The sequence below is a fragment of the Equus caballus genome, chromosome 27 (genome assembly GCF_041296265.1).
Source record: "Equus caballus isolate H_3958 breed thoroughbred chromosome 27, TB-T2T, whole genome shotgun sequence".
Classification (NCBI taxonomy): Eukaryota; Metazoa; Chordata; class Mammalia; order Perissodactyla; family Equidae; genus Equus; species Equus caballus.
This window is the reverse complement of record NC_091710.1, coordinates 41,778,940-41,796,408: the sequence shown is the minus strand read 5'-3', so window position 1 is coordinate 41,796,408 and position 17,469 is coordinate 41,778,940. Positions and strand designations below refer to the sequence as shown.

Sequence of the window (17,469 nt, the reverse complement as noted above, 5' to 3'; positions counted from 1 at the left end):
ATTCATTTCCTTAATACTGACACTTTGAGTTTACCATCTCGTGTGTGGGTACTCCAAAGACACTTCTGATCCATATACTTGTTGGAAACCACTGTTTTTGCCTGAAGCTGACCATGAAGCAGGATGCAACCCTGTTTTCGCCATAAAGAATTAGTGAATTATTCTTGCATTAACGCATCAGGGAAAAAATGTGTTTTTTACCAATGATTCCCTTGGGAGATGAATGGTGATTTATATCAAACGTTGTGCAGTATTTCACTACAAAGATTTCCTTAGTTCTACTCCCTACAATGGCAAATAAGATTGTTTCAGACAAACCACCACCTGAGTTCAACTGAAAAAGCAGGACAGTAAATAAAAACAACACGCAGGAGTAAGGGGAAACTGGAAACAGACCGGCCTCACAGGGACTGAGACCTAGATTTCGATCTTCTTAATTCCTGATTGGATCAAGGTGATTTGGGATTGCCACAGCCCTCAGCCCAGTTTGCTATACAAATTTAATCCCCTCTGAATTTAAGCTGTAAGCAACTACATGTTATCAAAGACACAGTTTAAATGTAAGAATACAGAAATGTTGAATACAAATGTATGGGTGAAGTGTTTGTATGTGCAAATTCTAATGAAAGGAAAGCTGCTTAGCTCTAATAATATCAAATCAAGTAGACTTTAAAATCAGAAGCATTAGTGGAGGTAACAGGGGCCATTTTATTAAAACGAAAGGGCCAATTAATTAGAAGATAGGAAAATTCTAAATATAGAGGCATCAATAACATAGTTCCAAAAATATATAAAGATGCATCTATTTTTGACAGACCTGGAACAGTTAATATCTGCTGTTCAGGTTTCTACCACAGATGCAAGAAAAAAGTGTTCTCGTGCTTTCTGTCTGATTGTGGCAGCCAAGATTGAATGGGGGAAGATAGGGATTACCATACATGAGGAGGAGATAAGTTTACAACTCAGAAATAACCTCGTGAACAGTGAAGAGCCTATTTGACTCCAGAAAAAGAATCTAAAATTTGAGTTTACGAAGAAATTATGTGTCTATCTGTATCTACAACAACTGACAGAGCTCAAAGAAGAAATAAGCAAATCCAAAATCATTGTGGAAGATTTTAACATAACTTTCACAACAATTAATAGAAGATACGTAGAAAAAATTGAACAACACGATAATTACTCTAAAGGCTATCAAATTTATTATAAAGTTACAGTAAATAAGACAGTGTGTTACCGATGCAAAGATAGACAAGTAGGCCAGTACTTACAGAAATAGACCTGTAAGTATATGGATGTTTGTTGCAAAGCTGGCATTGCAGATAATGGTGAAAAGATGGTCTTTTCAACAAATAGTGCAGAATCAATTGTGTATCCTTAAAGAAATAAAAGAAACTTAATCACCTATGTCACATTTCATGCAGAAAAATTTCCAGTGACTTGTAGATCTAAATATGGAAAGAAAACCTGTGAAGCTTCTAGAAGAAAATATAGGAGATGGGGATATTGGGGATAGGCAAAGATCTCTTAAATAGGACAAAAAAATGCTAAGCAGAAAGAAAAGATTGGTAGATTACATTATGTTAAAATTAAGAACTTAGTTAATGCAGAGACTATTTACTGGAAGGTTTTTCATTACCCCAAAACAGCTTTGTAAGGCCCTGTAATTGTAATTAACTGTTGGATAGGAAGTCCTTTGGAATTTGTTTTTGAGTTGAATTTAGCTTCTCTTCCTAGGTTATTATCTGTGTAAAAGGTTGGAAGACAAAAACCTAAATAGTTACAGTTTAAGGCTTAGAAACACAGGTAAACATAGTATTTCCACAGCAAAGAACCAGGAATGTTAATCCTTTGACAAATTACCCTGGTACAGTATGATTTTCTAGTTTATGCTGCTTTTTAATAAAGGGCAAATCCTTGCAGATCTATTATCCATTTCAGCAAATTAAGCCATCAATACTGAAAAAGACTATATTTCAAAATCAGGAGTTACTGAATTTCACTGAATCTACAATGCGATTGATTAAAGCTACACTATTATTTTCCATTCCACTAAAAAGAAAAACGTTACCAGTTAAACTATGATACAATGCTTTCTTATTCATTAGAATTGTTTTATTCTTTAGTCTATAGGTGTCAATTATATCCACTTGATTGGTGGTGGTGTTGGGTTTACCCATGTCCTTACTCATTTTCTACTTGCCAGAACTATTCATTTTTGATAGACGGGTGTTGAAGTCTCCAACTAAAATAGTGGATGCATCCATCAGTCCTTGCAGTTCTATCAGTTTTTGCTTTACTTAGAGTTAGGGTTAGGGTTAGGGTTACTTATTTTGATGCTGTGTTCTTAGGTGCATGCACATTGAAGATTGTTATGTCTTCTTGGAGAATTAACCCCTTTATCGTTATGTAATGCTCTTTTTTATCCCTGATGAGTTTCCTTGCTTTGAAGTCTGCTCTGTTTAAAATTAACAGAGCTATACCTGCTTTCTTTTGATTAGTGTTAGTATGGTCTATCTTTTGCCATCCATTTACTTTAAATCTACACATCTTCATATTTAAAGAGGTTTTCTTGTAGACAACATATAGTTGGGTCTTGATTTTTTGATGCACTTTGACAATCCCTGTCTTTTAATTGGTGCATTTAGACCACTGGCATTCAAAATGACTATTTGATATAGTTGGATTAGTAGCTACCATATTTGTTACTATTTTCTATTTCTTGCCCTTGCTCTTTAATACTATTTTGTCTTCAACAATTTTTCTACCTTTTGTGGTTTTAATTGAATATTTTCTATGATTCCATTTTCTCTCCTTTCTTTGCATATCAATTATATATATGTATATATATTTTACTTTTTTTAGTGGTTGTCCTAGAGTTTACAATACACATTTACAACTAATCCAGATCCATTTTCAAGTCTGTTATACCATTTCATGAGTAGTGTGAGTACCTAATAATAACAAAATAGTCATAATAACTCCCATCTGTGCCTTGTGTCATTGCTGTCATTTATTTCACTTATATAAAAGCATATATAAGATATATATATGCACATATGCATAAGATGTATAATAAGCATACATAATCAAATACATTGTTGATGATATTATTTGCAAGAAACTGTTTTTTGTTAGGCCAATAAAGAACAAGAAGAAAATAAGTTTTTTTTTTAAAGATTTTATTTTTTCCTTTTTCTCCCCAAAGCCCCCCAGTACATAGTTGCATATTCTTCATTGTGGGTCCTTCTAGTTGTGGCATGTGGGATGCTGCCTCAGCGTGGCTTGATGAGCAGTGCCATGTCTGCGCCCAGGATTCGAACCAATGAAACACTGGGCCGCCTGCAGTGGGGTGCACGAACTTAACCACTCGGCCACGGGGCCAGCCCCAGAAAATAAGTTTTTATGTTAACTTCATTTATTCCTCCTTCAATGTTCTTCTCTTCTTTAGGCAGATCCAAACTTTGACCTATATTATTTTCTTTCTCTCTTAACTTCTTTCAACATTTCTTCAAGGCAAGTCTACTGGCAACAATTTTTCTCAATTTTTGTTTCCCTGAGAAAGTATTTCTCCCTCACTTTTGAAGGATAATTTTTCAGAGTATAGAATTCTAGATTGGTGAGTTTTTCTCTCATCACTTTAAATATTTTATTCTCTCCTTGCTTGCGTGGTTTCTGGAGAGAAGTCAGTTGTAATTCTTATCTTTGCTCCTGTATTGGTAAGCTTTTCTCCCCCTCTGGCTTCTTTCAGGGTTTTTTTAATCTTTTATTTTTCTGAACTTTGAATATGATATACTTAGGTGTAGTTTTTGGGGGGCGTTTATCCTGCTTGGTGTTCTCTGAGCTTCCTGAATCTGTGGTTTGATTTCTGACATTAATTTGGGGAAATTCTCAGTCATTATTGTTTTAAATATTTCTTCTATTCCTTTCTTTCTTTCTTCTCCTTCTGGTATTCCCATTACATGTATACCCCTTTTGTAGTTGTCCCATACATCTTAGGTATTCTGTTCTGATTTTTTCCATTTTTGTTCTCTTTGCCTTTCCATTTTGGAAGTTTCTGTTGATATATCCTCAAGCTCAGAGTTTCTTCCATCAGTGGTGTCCCATCAAAGGCATTCTTAATTTCTGTTACAGTGTTTTTGATCTCCAGCATTTCTTTCTGGTTCTTTCTTAGAATTTCGATCTCTCTGCTTACATTGCCCATCTGTTCTTGCGTGCTGTGTACTTTATCTGTTAGAGTCCTTAGCATATTAATCATAGCTATTTTAAATTCTCGGTCCCATTATTCCAACTTCCCTGATGTCTGGTACTGTTGCTTGCTCTGTCTCTTCAAACTGTTTTTTACATTTCAGTATGCCTTATAACTTTTTCTTGATAGTCAACAAGATATACTTGGTTAAAGGAACTACCATAAATAGTCCTTTAGTAATATGGTGGCAAGTTGTCAGGGGAGGGAAGTGTTCTATAGTTCTGTGATTAGGTCTCGCTTTTATTGAGCCTAGCCTTCTGGACTATGAATTCTCAGTTTCCTTCCCTCCACCCCTTAGGTGGGACAGGATGGCTAGAGGGGGCTGGAGTTGGGTATTTCCTTTCCCCCATGTGAGTCAGGCTCTGATAGAACCCCAGCAGGTTAGGCTGTGGTGAAATAGTTTCTCCTGACGGCAGACCTTGTTAAGAAGAACAGAGCACTCTGGCATATTTCAAAATGGTTCCTTTTCTCCTCTGCCTGCTGGAAGCACAAGGGGATTTTTTTCTGACTTTTATTGTGAGAACTTGGTTGAGCTCCTGGAGATAAAACTCACGAAAGCATGGAGGCCCCCTATGAATAGGGATCCCTGGAGTTTTTAACTCTCAGCCTTGTCCCTACTGAGCCTCTAGTAATTTGTCAATTACAGTTCAGGTTTTCCTACTCTGGCACTGGTTTCCATGCAGGATTTTGCTCCAGTAAGTTGTGTGTCTGCCTCTCCAATTCTGGGGGCAGGAGTTTGCTCCATGACCTCCCTTCTCTGATACATCTAAGAGTTGTTGATTTTTCGGTTTGTTCAGCCTTTTACTTGTTGTTCGGATGGAGTGGCAACTTCCAGGTTCCTTACATGAGGAACTGGGAACTGGAAGTCTAGGCTGGCATTTGTCTGGGTCTAAAATAGGAGTAAAGTTGTCTGTGAAGCGTTTTCCTGCCTGACTCTGTGCTCCGTGCTGCGGTGGCTAGAGTAAGATCAGGCTGTTGCCTTTTATGGGTGTCTGAGGCAACCAGCAAGAACACAGCCATCCCGAGACTGTCTGGCGGTCTTAGTTCTTCTTTCTGCTTTGGTCAACTGAGTGCCTTGGAGCACAAAGGAAAAAGGAAACTCTTTTGTGTTCCCCCAAGTGCCTCCTTTAATCAGACCGAGGTTTTTCCTGGGTATCTTGCCTTGCCACAGAGTCAGACTGTTTCATTGCTGTCACTTGCATTTGGAAAGGGTGCTCTTCTGCAAGTGTCCGCACCCAGACATACAGTGGATTTTCACTCATGCGGACAATTCAACATTGTAACAGAAAGCCTGACCAACTGCTCCCTGTGCTGATGTTTGCAGGAATCTGGGGTCCTGGTCCCTGGTCTGCACTGAGCAGTCATGGTCAGCCCCTCAGGGACCTCGCTTTTCTCCTCTGAAATATGAAGGTTTGATGAATTCCTCTTTTCCTTCCAATACTGACTAGAGGTCTATTATGTGCTGGGACTAGGGTACAAGACAAAGCCGGACACGATTCCTGGGCTTTTGGGGGGACGTGGGGTAGGAGTCTGAATGGGTTAGAATTGTAAAACTGATGAATTGCAGCCGTGGTTCTCAAGGTGCCATCCTGAGCCAGCAGCACCAGTAGCACCTGGGAATTGTGAGAAATCCAAATTCTCACCCATCCCAGACCTACTGAATCAGAAACTCTTGGTGGGGCCCAAGCTCTCAGGTTTTAACAAGCTCTCAGGTGATTCTGATGTGTGTTAAAAGTTGAGAACCCTGAATCAGACTATAATCTGAGAAGCAAAAGGCAGCATGAACAGAAGCCGTGGGTACAGCCCCTTTGCCTTGTGCGCCCAGATTTTATACTTTAGACTTGGAGGTAAATATCTCCCAATTCCAGTATTCTGAAATTCTGTTTGTGATATTATAATACAGTTTTGAAGTTAAATAATAGATTTATGGAGACATTTTATAGTAATGTTATATATATAAATATGAGCAACGGTAAAGCTAATATATTTAATTCTCCTTATTCGTGGTAGTTGTGTTCTGTAAAGTCTCTGCAAACGCTGAAATAGCGAATCCTGAATCAGTGCTTCTAGAGGCAACGCGGGAGTGGGTTCCTGTGAGACTCTAGTCTCAACATTTTCATCAACCGATCAATACATAATCTTGTTTTACGTGTTTCTATTTAAAGACAATTATTTGCTATATACTGTTTACTCATTAACTTGAACTCATGGCCAAGGGCACTGTAACCCATGCCTAAAGGGAGCTTCTGTAAGACACACGTTTCTTCCACGAGGCCTGCCGCAGCCTTCTCGGGCTCAGGGACACCAGGCAGCACTTCAGCACTACGAGTGGAGGCCATTTTAGACAGCGAAATCACCAACTGAAAGCACAAAAATGCAAAAACATGGCCCTAAATAGACCACCAAAAGGACACTTGTTTATAGACTGAGAACTGAAACAAGAAGGTAGAGCGTCGCCTTGTGCCACCTCGGCTGAGAGTGTGTGCTTCAGGCCACTCAGACTTTTTGCTGCTCTACACATGTCCACAAATTAGCCTGAGAGCTACCGAGTACTGATTTTGAGGGAACAAAGAAATTGTAACAAGTAGGTGAATTCGCAAATATGGATCCACAGATAATGAGGATCAACCATATTTTAATATTTCAATTACATGAAATGAAATGGAAACTTATAATAGTGAACCAGCAATTATTACAAAGCCTTCATTTTCTGCTCTACTAATTGAAAGAGTAAGTGAAATCAAACATTAAGAAGTACTTTTTTGGAAAATTTGACTATATTGATGTTGCAGTTTGGGAAATTAAACTCTCCATAGAATAAGTTGTTTTCGCTTTGAAATTCTGATGGATTCTTTTTAAAAAATATTTATAAAACAGTTTTTGGCCTGTTGGTTCTTTCTTTCACTTCCTACTGGTAAAAGTATGGTAAAATAAATGCCTAGAAGTTAGAAAAAAATATTGAGGATTAAAGAATGTTATTGAGCCTATTTATTCATTGTATTAAGTTGAAACATAAAATTTCTGTTTTTCTCGTTCAGAAAACAGTATAAAGTTGGCAATTTCTTACGATCTTACCTAATCTTTATTGTCCTTGACAGATTTCATCAGTTATTTAGAAATTGTTGGGGGGCCGGCCCTGTGGCCAGAGGTTAAATTTGCGCACTCTGCTTCAGCCTCCGGGGGTTTCACCGGTTCGGATCCTGGGTGCAGACATGGCACTGCTCGTTGGGTTGTGCTGGGGCGGTGCACCACACAGCACAACTAGTGGGACCTACAACTAGAATATACAACTGTGTACTGAGGGGCTTTGAGGAGCAAAAGAAAAAAAAAAGGATTGACAACAGTTGTTAGCTCAGGTTCCAATCTTTATAAAAAAAAGAAAAGAAATTGTTGAGTTTCTAAATAACCAACTTAGGTTTTTTAAAAATTTTGAATAATATGCTAATTCTATATCCTTCTATAATGTTATACAAACTGTAGACCTTTCTAAGTTTTTCATACTCATCATATTCAAAGTCTAATAATTTTTCCTTCCACTCTCTCTTCTCAGAGACAGCATTCCTCTAAATTTTAAAACTTTTAAATATTCTTTGCTAAATATAATGAGCTTGAGCTTCTCCATATTATGTGTAGAGGGTGTTGAGGGGTATGCCCTGCATAAAAGATTGAAGTATGGGGTTGAATGAGCTTTTTTGCCAACAGCTTAAGTTTGAATGTTGGCTCTGCCATGCCATCAGCTTCTTTGTGCCTCAGTTTACTGATCTGCAGCACGGTACCAACAATATTCCCCCCTTCAAAGAATTGCTGTGACATTTAAATGTACTAACACGTATCAAGTGCTTAAAACAGGGGCCAGGTTGTGGTAAGTATTCAAGAAATGTTGGTGAATATTATTATAGGGCATATTTGGTATATCTATAAGCGAGGTCCATAGAACATCTTTCTGATGGAAGGAACTTCAACAGAAATCTGCAAATTAGATCTGAGATGAATCCTAGAAAGAGTAAACTTTTGAAGCCAGACTGGACAGATCTGGATAAAACTGTTTACCCTTGGTAATTTACCTCATGTTACTGACCCTTGGTTTTCCTTTTTTATAGAAAAAAGTAGTCACATTTCAGGATTGTGTTGAGGTTCAGAAGTAAGGTACGTAGGTCCCTGACCCTATTTGGTCCCTGACCTGCCCCTATTTGCCTCCCAAATTGAAAGCACTCCATCCATTGAAGATGCCAGTACCGTGACACTTTCTGTTGGCTGTGCATACTATTGTTCACTGCAATAGTGGTTTCTGATCTAAACGGGATTTTACATCTGTACTGGAATGAAAATTCACTAAGTCCTAAATCTCGCAAAAAACATGCATGGTATTAAAATCCATCTGAACGTGGTTTCCAAAGGGGTAAAAGATGGAAAAGAGTGCCATCTAGTGGTTTTCTTCCAGTATTGCATGCAAGCATTTCAATCCCAAAGTGAGTCAGGTATGTAGTAGTATTTTGCTTCACGTGGGCTGTTCTTAGAAAAATTGGATGTAAAGCTCATTTTCGTTATTATTTAATGTCAGCTGTAACTTACTGTAATTTCTTTAAATCCTTTAAAAATAATGTCCTTATAAATTTCACCACCTAGGTAAAAGAGTTCTTCACATTTATGTTAAATAATATATTAATTCCATATTTTTCTTTAATTTTATATAAGCTGTGGACTTCATAGTTTACCTAGCATTTTCTAAGATTATTATACTCTTCACATAAAACATAATATTGTTTTTGGGTTTTTTTTAATTAATTATTTTTTTTTTTTTTGAGGAAGATTAGCCCTGAGCTAACATCTGCCAATCCTCCTCTTTTTGCTGAGGAAGACTGGCCCTGAGCTAACATCCGTGCCCATCTTCCTCTGCTTTATATGTGGGACGCCTGCCACAGCATGGCTTGCCAAGCGGTGCCATGTCCGCAGCCGGGATCCGAACAGGCGAACCCAGGCCGCCGAAGCGGAGCATGCGAACTTAGCCGCTCCGCCACCGGGCCAGCCCCCAAACATAATATTGTATTGGTCTTCTTGGAAAGTAGTTACTAACTTGTAAAATATATTTAAATATGCAGAGGAGTTTAACACAAGCATTTTTTAAATAGAGTTTTTACTTTAGTGCAGTTTTAAAGTAACAGAAAAGTTACTCCCTATTTTTGACATCTTATATTATGATGGTACACTTGTCACGACTAATGAACCAACACTGATGCAGTATTAACTAAACTCCACACTTCATTCCAAGTTCACAAGTGGATTAGTCAGGGTTCCAGAGAAATAAACCAATAGGATAGTAAGTCTGTATCTACATCTATATGCATGTATTTATAGACTTATATAGACAGGGATATATTTAAAGATACAGACAGAGAAAGAGAGAGAGAGAGACAGATAGGTTTACTTTAAGGAATTGGCTCAAGTGACTCTGGAGGCTTGGTAAGTCTAAAATCTGCAGGGGGCGCCGCAGGCCAGAGACCCAGAGAAGAGCTGCCTTTCAAGTCCAAAGGCAGTCTGATGGCAGAATTCCTTCTTGCTTAAGGGAAGTCAATCTTTGTTCTCTTAAGGCCTTCAGCTGATCGGATGAGGTCCACCCACACTGTGGAGGGTAATCTCTTTCACTCAAAATCAACCAGTTTAAAATTAGCCATTACAACCACTTTTTCCCCAATGTCCTTCTTCTGTTCGAAGATCCTATCCAGGATACCATATCATGTAGAGATGAAGTGGCATTCTTGTCATATCTTCTTAAGGGGACGTGCTATCATCATGACTCATCACTGAGGACGCTCACCTTGGTCACCTGGCTGAGGGAGTGCGTGTCAGGCTTTTCTCCTGTAGTTATTTTCTCCCCTTGCCATAGTGTGCTCTTTGGGATCAAGCCCACACTCAGGGATGGGGAAAGTGGGGTTTAAGCTCTACCTCCTGGATTGGGAGCATGTACATAATGCATTTAGAATTCTTCTGTGGGAGATTCAACTCTTTCCCCCCATTTATTTGTTCATTCATTTATATCAGTATGGACTCACAGATATTTATTTTTGTTCTTTCGATTATAATTCAATACCCCCTTTGTTGGAGTCCAGCTCCAACAGAGTCCAGGTTCCTGAGGGATGAATGGCGTTGGCGAAGGGAATGAGACTGCACACCAAGTTGGTGGAAGCAAGTCTGAAGTCTTTATTGTCAAGTGTGCGTTTATATATATTTTGAGGATTACATAAGTGTCTGGGATACATTTATTTTCTCCCCTGAAGTAGCTTGATTTTTCCCCATGATATCATTTTACTTCCTTAATTTATTTGGGTCGTCAGCAGTTTTTAAAGGTTATTTCCCTTATTCAGTCTTGGGAAAGAGCTGTTCTTTTCATTTTCTGGGTAAGTGCAGTTAATATTTATAGATCTCTACAGTATTCTTTGCAGGGGGCGAGACTCGGGTTATGTTGGAGGACGGAACAAGCCTTGGGGCAAATGTGAGCCAAGGTACGTTTAGACCAGGCACGTACAGGTCCCCACATCCTCTTATATAACTTCCACACTGAGACATCTGACCCTTTAACCCTCTTTCTTCGGCAGGGCCCTGGGGATGTTGAAGGAGTGTTAGTCAGAAGAGGGTCTTATCTATCACAGTGGGATTCACCTTTCCCAGCAGATTCCCCTGGGTAAGCACAAGCGTCATGAAGAGAGCCAAGGCAGCAACTAGTGACAGCAGATTGAGCAAGGGGGACCCTCGGCCGTTCCTGCAGGGGTGGCTTTGCAACTCCCATGCTTCGTGTGCTCCAACTGTGTCACTGGGCTGCAGCAGTTGCAGGACGGCGTCCGGCACACCTTATTTATTTTGTTACTCACATTGTTCCAGCTTTGGCGATTCGAGGCTCTTTCGGGTTGGCTCCTGTGTCCCTTTGACAAGCCCCATTCTTTTGTGGGGTTTTTTTGAGCACTTTCTCTTTTTCTGCCACTACAAGATACTCCAAGTATGTCTTATATTTTCCCTGCCCTAGCCCCAGAATCATCCATTTCTCCAAAGAGCCCTAGTTTGCTTTTTGGAGAATGGTTTTAGAAACCAGTATCTAGGTGCTAGGTGTGTGCATTGCTACTGGGGACAGCTCTGTGGCAGAGACAGGAAATACGTGTGTATATGTGTATATTTGCAAAGCAAGGACACAGTTTTGATACACAGAAGTTTCAGTTTACATGATACTTGTGCAAAGGAAGGAATGCCTGTATTGGGTAAATATAAAAGATTCTGTGTAACCTTTATATATTATGATGCATAATAATAAAATGAACACTGGTGAATTCTTCACTCAATCTTTTAAAAAAAACTCTCAGTTTAAGTAACTCAATGTTTTAAAAGGAGGAATGTTTGAAAGGGGGAATAATTTAAGTTAAAATTTGTTATGCATCTACAGGCACTTTCCAAAAATCACCTCTAATTCACACAAGTCTACAAGGAAGATAATAATGTTAGAATTGTTTTTGACCATTTATGCTCAGAGAATTAAGTTACCAGCTCAGGATTGCATTACTAGAGCAAGGCAGAGCTGGAATTTGAAATTGGGTCAATTTTTAGGCAAGTTAAATCTTGCTGATAACGTCTGATATGTTTTTACATTACTAATAGATTTTCAGAGGGTGATCCCATGCACAATTTCATTTCATCCTAATGAATTCTCCAAAGTAGGCTAAGGCAGGCCCTATTATCCTTATTTACAAATGATGCTAAGAAAAATATTTTTCTTTTATTAATCATATTCAAATGTAGAACGTTTTTAATTCATTTTTTTTGAAAAAAGTTTCATTTGTATGGCTATATAAATTTCAATGTGTCTTCAAGGATAAACTGTCAAGATCAGTAGTTTGGTTCTGATATGCAGATAAGCATTTATCTGTGTATTGTTGATGTTCATGATCGCTACTTGGAATAAGTGTGTATTTAGAAAAGAATATATACATATAGAGAGAGAGAAGAGAATGTGTGCGTGTGTGTATATATATGTATGTATATGTATATATATCTTGCATATGTAATATGCAACTTCAGGCTTGGCTAAGAAGGATAGAGTCTTAAAATGTTTAAATGATGTTAAACATAAAAGTCAAAGGATTTTATAATCTGGAGCTACTGTCTAGCACATAGGCCACTAGCCACATGTAGTGAATGAGCAGTTGCAATGCGGCTAGTCCAAATTGAGATCTGCTGTAAGTGTAAAATGCACACTGGATTTCAAAGACAATACCAAAAAAAGAATTTAAAATATCTCATTAATAATTTTTTATATTGGTTACATGTTGAAATGATAATATTTTTGATAGATTAAAGAAAATAAATTGTTAAAATTAATTTCACCTGTTTCTTTTAACTTTATTAATGTGGATAGTAGAAAACAAAATTATGCATGTAGCTCACATTATGTTTCTACTGGAGAGCACTGCTCTAGACCAATCCAATGAGAAGATTTTCTAACTTTAATCTTCAAGTGAGCAATATTGCTCTAGGTTTTGAAATTTAAGAGAAGAGAGAGATGAACTAAAGAAAGAACTGTCCATGATGGATAAAGAAGATGTGGTATATATATGCAATGGAATACTACTCAGCCATAAAAAAGATGAAATCTTGCCATTTGCAATAACATAGATGGATCTTGAGGGTATTATGCTAAATGAAATAAGTCAGAGCAAGAAAGTCAAATACAGTATGATCTCACTTATAAATAGAAGATAAAAACAACAACAAACAAACAAACACATAGATTCAGAGATTAGATTGGTGGGTACCAGAACGGAGGGGAGTAGGGAGCAGGGCAAAAGGGGTGATTCGCACGTGTGTGTGGGGACGGATGGTAATTCATCTTTGGGTGGTGAACATGGTGTGATCTACACAGAAATTGAAATATAATGATGTACACCTGAAATTTATATGTTATAAACCAATGTTACCTCAATAAAAAAAATAATTAATTAATTAATTAAAAACTTTCCAGTTTTCAAGAATTCATATGAAATAGAAAAGAGTCCAGACTTGCTGGGTTTGAAAATAAAACTGTTTCAACATCATAGTCTCTCTGGGCAAAACTAAGAAATGACTTCCATGCAAAGATGGAATCCTGGGCAGGGGTAAATGTGAAACCAAAGGGTCGGCTTATTAAAACCTCAGGAAGATTTAGGGGCTTAAGGCTGCTGTCCCACAGCAGCCTCACAGCTGCCCCAAGGACCTGTCCCCAAAAGAAAGGTCACTGTGGCTTATGGCTAATGGAGTGAACTCCAGTAAAATCCAAAGAAAAACACAACATTTGTATAAGAGGATTATATTGGTAGAGTGGTGGAAGTACTTCCAGCTGGGTCTAGAGGGGTCACAGACTTTTTTTCCTCCCCTCTCAACCTTTTCTGGAAGGAGGCAGGCTGAGAGCCTATTCACTGGCAAACCTTGGCCATTGAGGATGACTTCAGCGGGTGGAAGCAAGAGCCCAGAAGGGAGACCTGAGAGCTGGGAAGGAGCCAGGGAGCAGAAGTGGGTCCTAATCAAGGAACTGGAAACATGAGCCTTCTTGGGGTTCGAACAGCCGTGGACCAGTGACGGCTGTGCCTCCCACTGCCCCTCCTTTCCAACAGGAGTGTCAACTGCCCTTATCTGTCTCTGTCTCACTCTTGTCTGTTGGACATGTGGGAGGTTGTTGGCTTGTCTTTTAGTTCGTAGGTCTTCAGGTCCAGAGGAAATGCCCCCAAGGAGGAGTGTCCTCATCCTCACCTGGATGTAGTTGAGAGGATGAAATTTTAGGGGATCCTTGAGAGGCCTGAGTATACTGTGCGTGTGAGAGGAGTGTAAATAATGTGTGGCCACAAGGTGCATTCTGGCAGAGTAAAGACGTCTGCCAATTCTTTGACATTCTTCCCGTCCAGAGGTGGGTTCTATTTTCCAACCCTTTGAATCTGTGACTGCTTTGATAACAGAGCACAGTGGAAGTGACACTATGCACATTCCAGGCCAGCCTTTAATAGAGCTGACAGCTTCTGCCTTGGTTTCTTGGAGCCCTGAGCTGCCATGGAGGAATTCTGACCACCTGCTGGAGAGACTGCTTGGAAAGGTCTTAGGACCATATGGGAGAGGGGCCCAGCTGTGCCCAGCTTTCCAGCCATCCCTCTACCCCAAGGAGCTAATACATGAGTGAAGCCTTCTTGGACCCTGCAGATCAGCCCAGTGGCCAGCTGTATATCACTGAGTAACCCCAGTCAATGCCACATGGAGCCGAAGAACCACCCAGCCCAGTCCTGCTGGAATCCCTGAATTCTGTGGATTGTGAACATATCAAAAGTTCTGCTGTTTTAATCCACTAAATTTGGGGTGGTTTGTTATGTAGTAATAGAAACCTGGGAGACACACACACACACACACACACACACACGCTGATGAGTTGATGAGTGACCTTGAACATGTTACTTAAGGTCTCTGCCTTCCTTGTTTCATCAGTAAAATTGGATAACAGCATTTACCTAGCATGGGTGTTAAAAAATTAAACAAAGTAACATATATATAAAGCAACTGGCAAATATTTGGATCATAACATTTTTCTTTATTTCTTTTGTTTCCCTGTCATGGTTCCCTTTACATATATATTAGTATATATATATATTAGTATGCACACACCCCGCATACAGACACACACGAACATATACACATATATATACAAACACATATCCCCACACATACACATATGTATCAGGATTTAAAGTCTCATTCATTTTAGAATTTATAACCACTTACCATTTTAAAACTGATTATTTGTAAACGTGGTGAGGCTCCTGGTATCCTTGGTTCAAGAAATGGATTATTGTTTTGTTGTTGGCAGTGGTTTCTTATCATCAGCTTAAGGTTGTCCTTTAAAAGTCAGATTCAAAATAAATAGACTGAATTTTTCACTAATAATCCGAACAGACATGGTTTACTGTGTAAATGCGGGAAACTGAGCAGAAGGCACAGGCAGGCATGTCTGTCCGGGTTCAGGCTTAGCTGGCCTCGGATCTCAGAGGACAGTGGATATGCAGGCCAGGGTTAGAACGGGTAACCACATCCACTTTTTAAACTGTAATTATTAAAAATCTTTTAGTAGGGAAAGGCATGCCATATGTAGTGTCCATCCTTTGACACCTTGCCTGGAAAAAGTATTTCATTTCCGCTAACTCATTTCTTTTAGTTTATGAAAATGGTGGCTTGGTAAGTTTGCTGTCTCACAATGACTCTGGTCCTCGTATAATTGTGACTCCAAAATTGAAATAAGCATACATGAATAAACCAAAGTGAAGTTACGCTGTCTGGTTTGTAGAGAAGTTATTGGACTGCATGAGATAAAGCATCTGTGTATTTGAAGATGGAGAGCCATGCCATGAAAGGAAATCAACCTTTGCTGCGTAATTAGACCTAGACTTCCTGTTAATCAGATTAGCAGCTGCCATTTCCCAGGTCTGAGACTTCAATGTTTTTAAACCTCTCTCTGCCTACCTCCCCCGCCCCCCCCCCCCCGCCCCCCGCCCCGTTTGATGGGCGAAGGCGGGCAGGTGAAATCCTGCTGTAGTTCTGGGCTCTTTCTGTTAATTAAAATTCTATGTAGAAGAATTACGGACAGCAAACACCTGTCTGGACAGACCCCGCCGCCCAGACAGACAGACCCCAGGGAAGGAGTGGAAAGACCAGACCCGCGCGCGCTGGAGGCGCAGAGAGGGCGGCAGGGCGGGTGCCAGGAGGCCCAGTGGCCTGTGGCCAAAGCTCAGGTCACGGGATTAGGAAATCTGGCTTTGGCCACAGGAAGGGGGGACTGCGTGCTTTTCCGGAGTCGGGTTCCTGGGAAGGCGGGCCGCGGTCAGAGGGCAGGGGGAGGGCAGGCAGGGCGGGGTGCCCGGCCAGCCTTGGGAAGAGGGGGTGCCTCCAAAGGGCGCGGCGGCAGGGGAGAGGCAGGGAAAGGCGTGCGCGGGGATCTGGCCCCGGCGGGGCGCGCGGATCCGGAGCGGGGAGCAGCCGGGGTCCCCCGCGTACAGCCGCGCCCATGGGCCGCGTAGACGCGGCTGGGAGCGCCCCTGGCCGCGCCGCTGCGGGCTCGCGGGTGCCGGGCGCGCCGCGGCCGCACGCGCAGGACTAGTGGCGGGGGGCGCAGGGCTGGGCGGGCGCGGGGCCGCGGGCTCGGGGGCGCGGGGACGCGGGGCCGGCCGTCGCCTGCAAGGGACGTGCCCCGGGGGACCGCACCCGGCGGCGCCCAGGCCTCGAGGCGCCGGGCCCGGCCAGGGGGACGCGAACCCAGGCCTGGGGCTGATCGTGATTGGGTAAGTCTCGATCTGGGAAGGGAGGCGGGATGAACTTTCTGTGGTGTCGTTTTGTGCCATGCGCGTGATTTTTCCCTGCTTGCGGAGCCGGATTCCCTCCGGTCTGTTTCCTTGCGTCCATTCAGGAAATCGCTCCTGCTGACATCGTCAGACCTTCCCAGGCGAAGTTGCTCCCTTGGTCTGAGAAGCGTTTGTCGCATCTGCGATGACTTCTCCATCAGTCCCCAGAGAGGAGAAAGCCACGGGAGCTTCTTGGGTCTCCTTATGTTAAGCCGGGGCGGCGTGAGTGTCTTATGGGAGGAGCAGCTTCGTGATGGCCAGTCCACCCAGAAAACCATCCAGCATTTCAACTCATTCAGAATACAGTGTTCATTTCAGACCACCCTCTTAAGTGGAAATACAGTGTTGAAAGCTTCGATCCCTGTATAATAACTGAATTTCTGCAGGGCAAGGTGGCAGAGGTTGATGGGTTATCACAAGGCGACTTTTAAAACGTAGAAAGAGAATCGAGTCATTTTCTTGACGACTGGGCTGGAGTGACTCTCGGGGATTGGGACTCAGCCTGAACTTTGCTGCACCAACAAATTAGTGCGATATAGTGCGGTGGTTGCGCTTGTCTACCCTAAAACCTAGGTCCTGTCCCCAAATGAACAGCCTTAAATGTACCGACTAGCAGTATTTTATCATCTCTAAAATTTAAGCAGTATAGACAGGAACTAGTGCAAAAATGTTATATGTCTATGTTTTATGTAATAAAAGCTTAATAGACATTCCACAACTTTCAAGTTTTAAATATTTAAAAATATTTATAGGACACATCCCATAAGTTGTGTACTCTTCCTTAGACTATAGAGGTTACCTAGAAGTTGGTAGTTTACAGGGAATTAAAGA

General features: G+C 40.9%; 1 protein-coding gene and 1 non-coding gene across 4 annotated transcripts in view; both read left to right on the top strand.

Annotated features, from left to right (window-relative positions):
* FAM149A (family with sequence similarity 149 member A) overlaps positions 1–17,469 on the top strand; it is a 54,780-nt gene that overhangs the window by 13,110 nt on the left and 24,201 nt on the right. The window contains exon 1 of one of the 3 annotated variants that reach the window (XM_014736613.3): positions 16,140–16,578. The exons of 1 other annotated variant lie outside the window; for it this stretch is intronic. The gene's annotated coding sequence lies outside the window, so the exon portion shown is untranslated. Of the gene's footprint in view, positions 1–16,139; positions 16,579–17,469 lie in introns of those variants that run through there. One more of the 3 variants, XM_070253266.1, reaches the window with a different exon arrangement.
* LOC111770980 (small nucleolar RNA SNORA31) lies at positions 797–928 on the top strand. Its single transcript, XR_002804481.1, has one exon. It is a non-coding gene; the product is annotated as a small nucleolar RNA SNORA31 (small nucleolar RNA).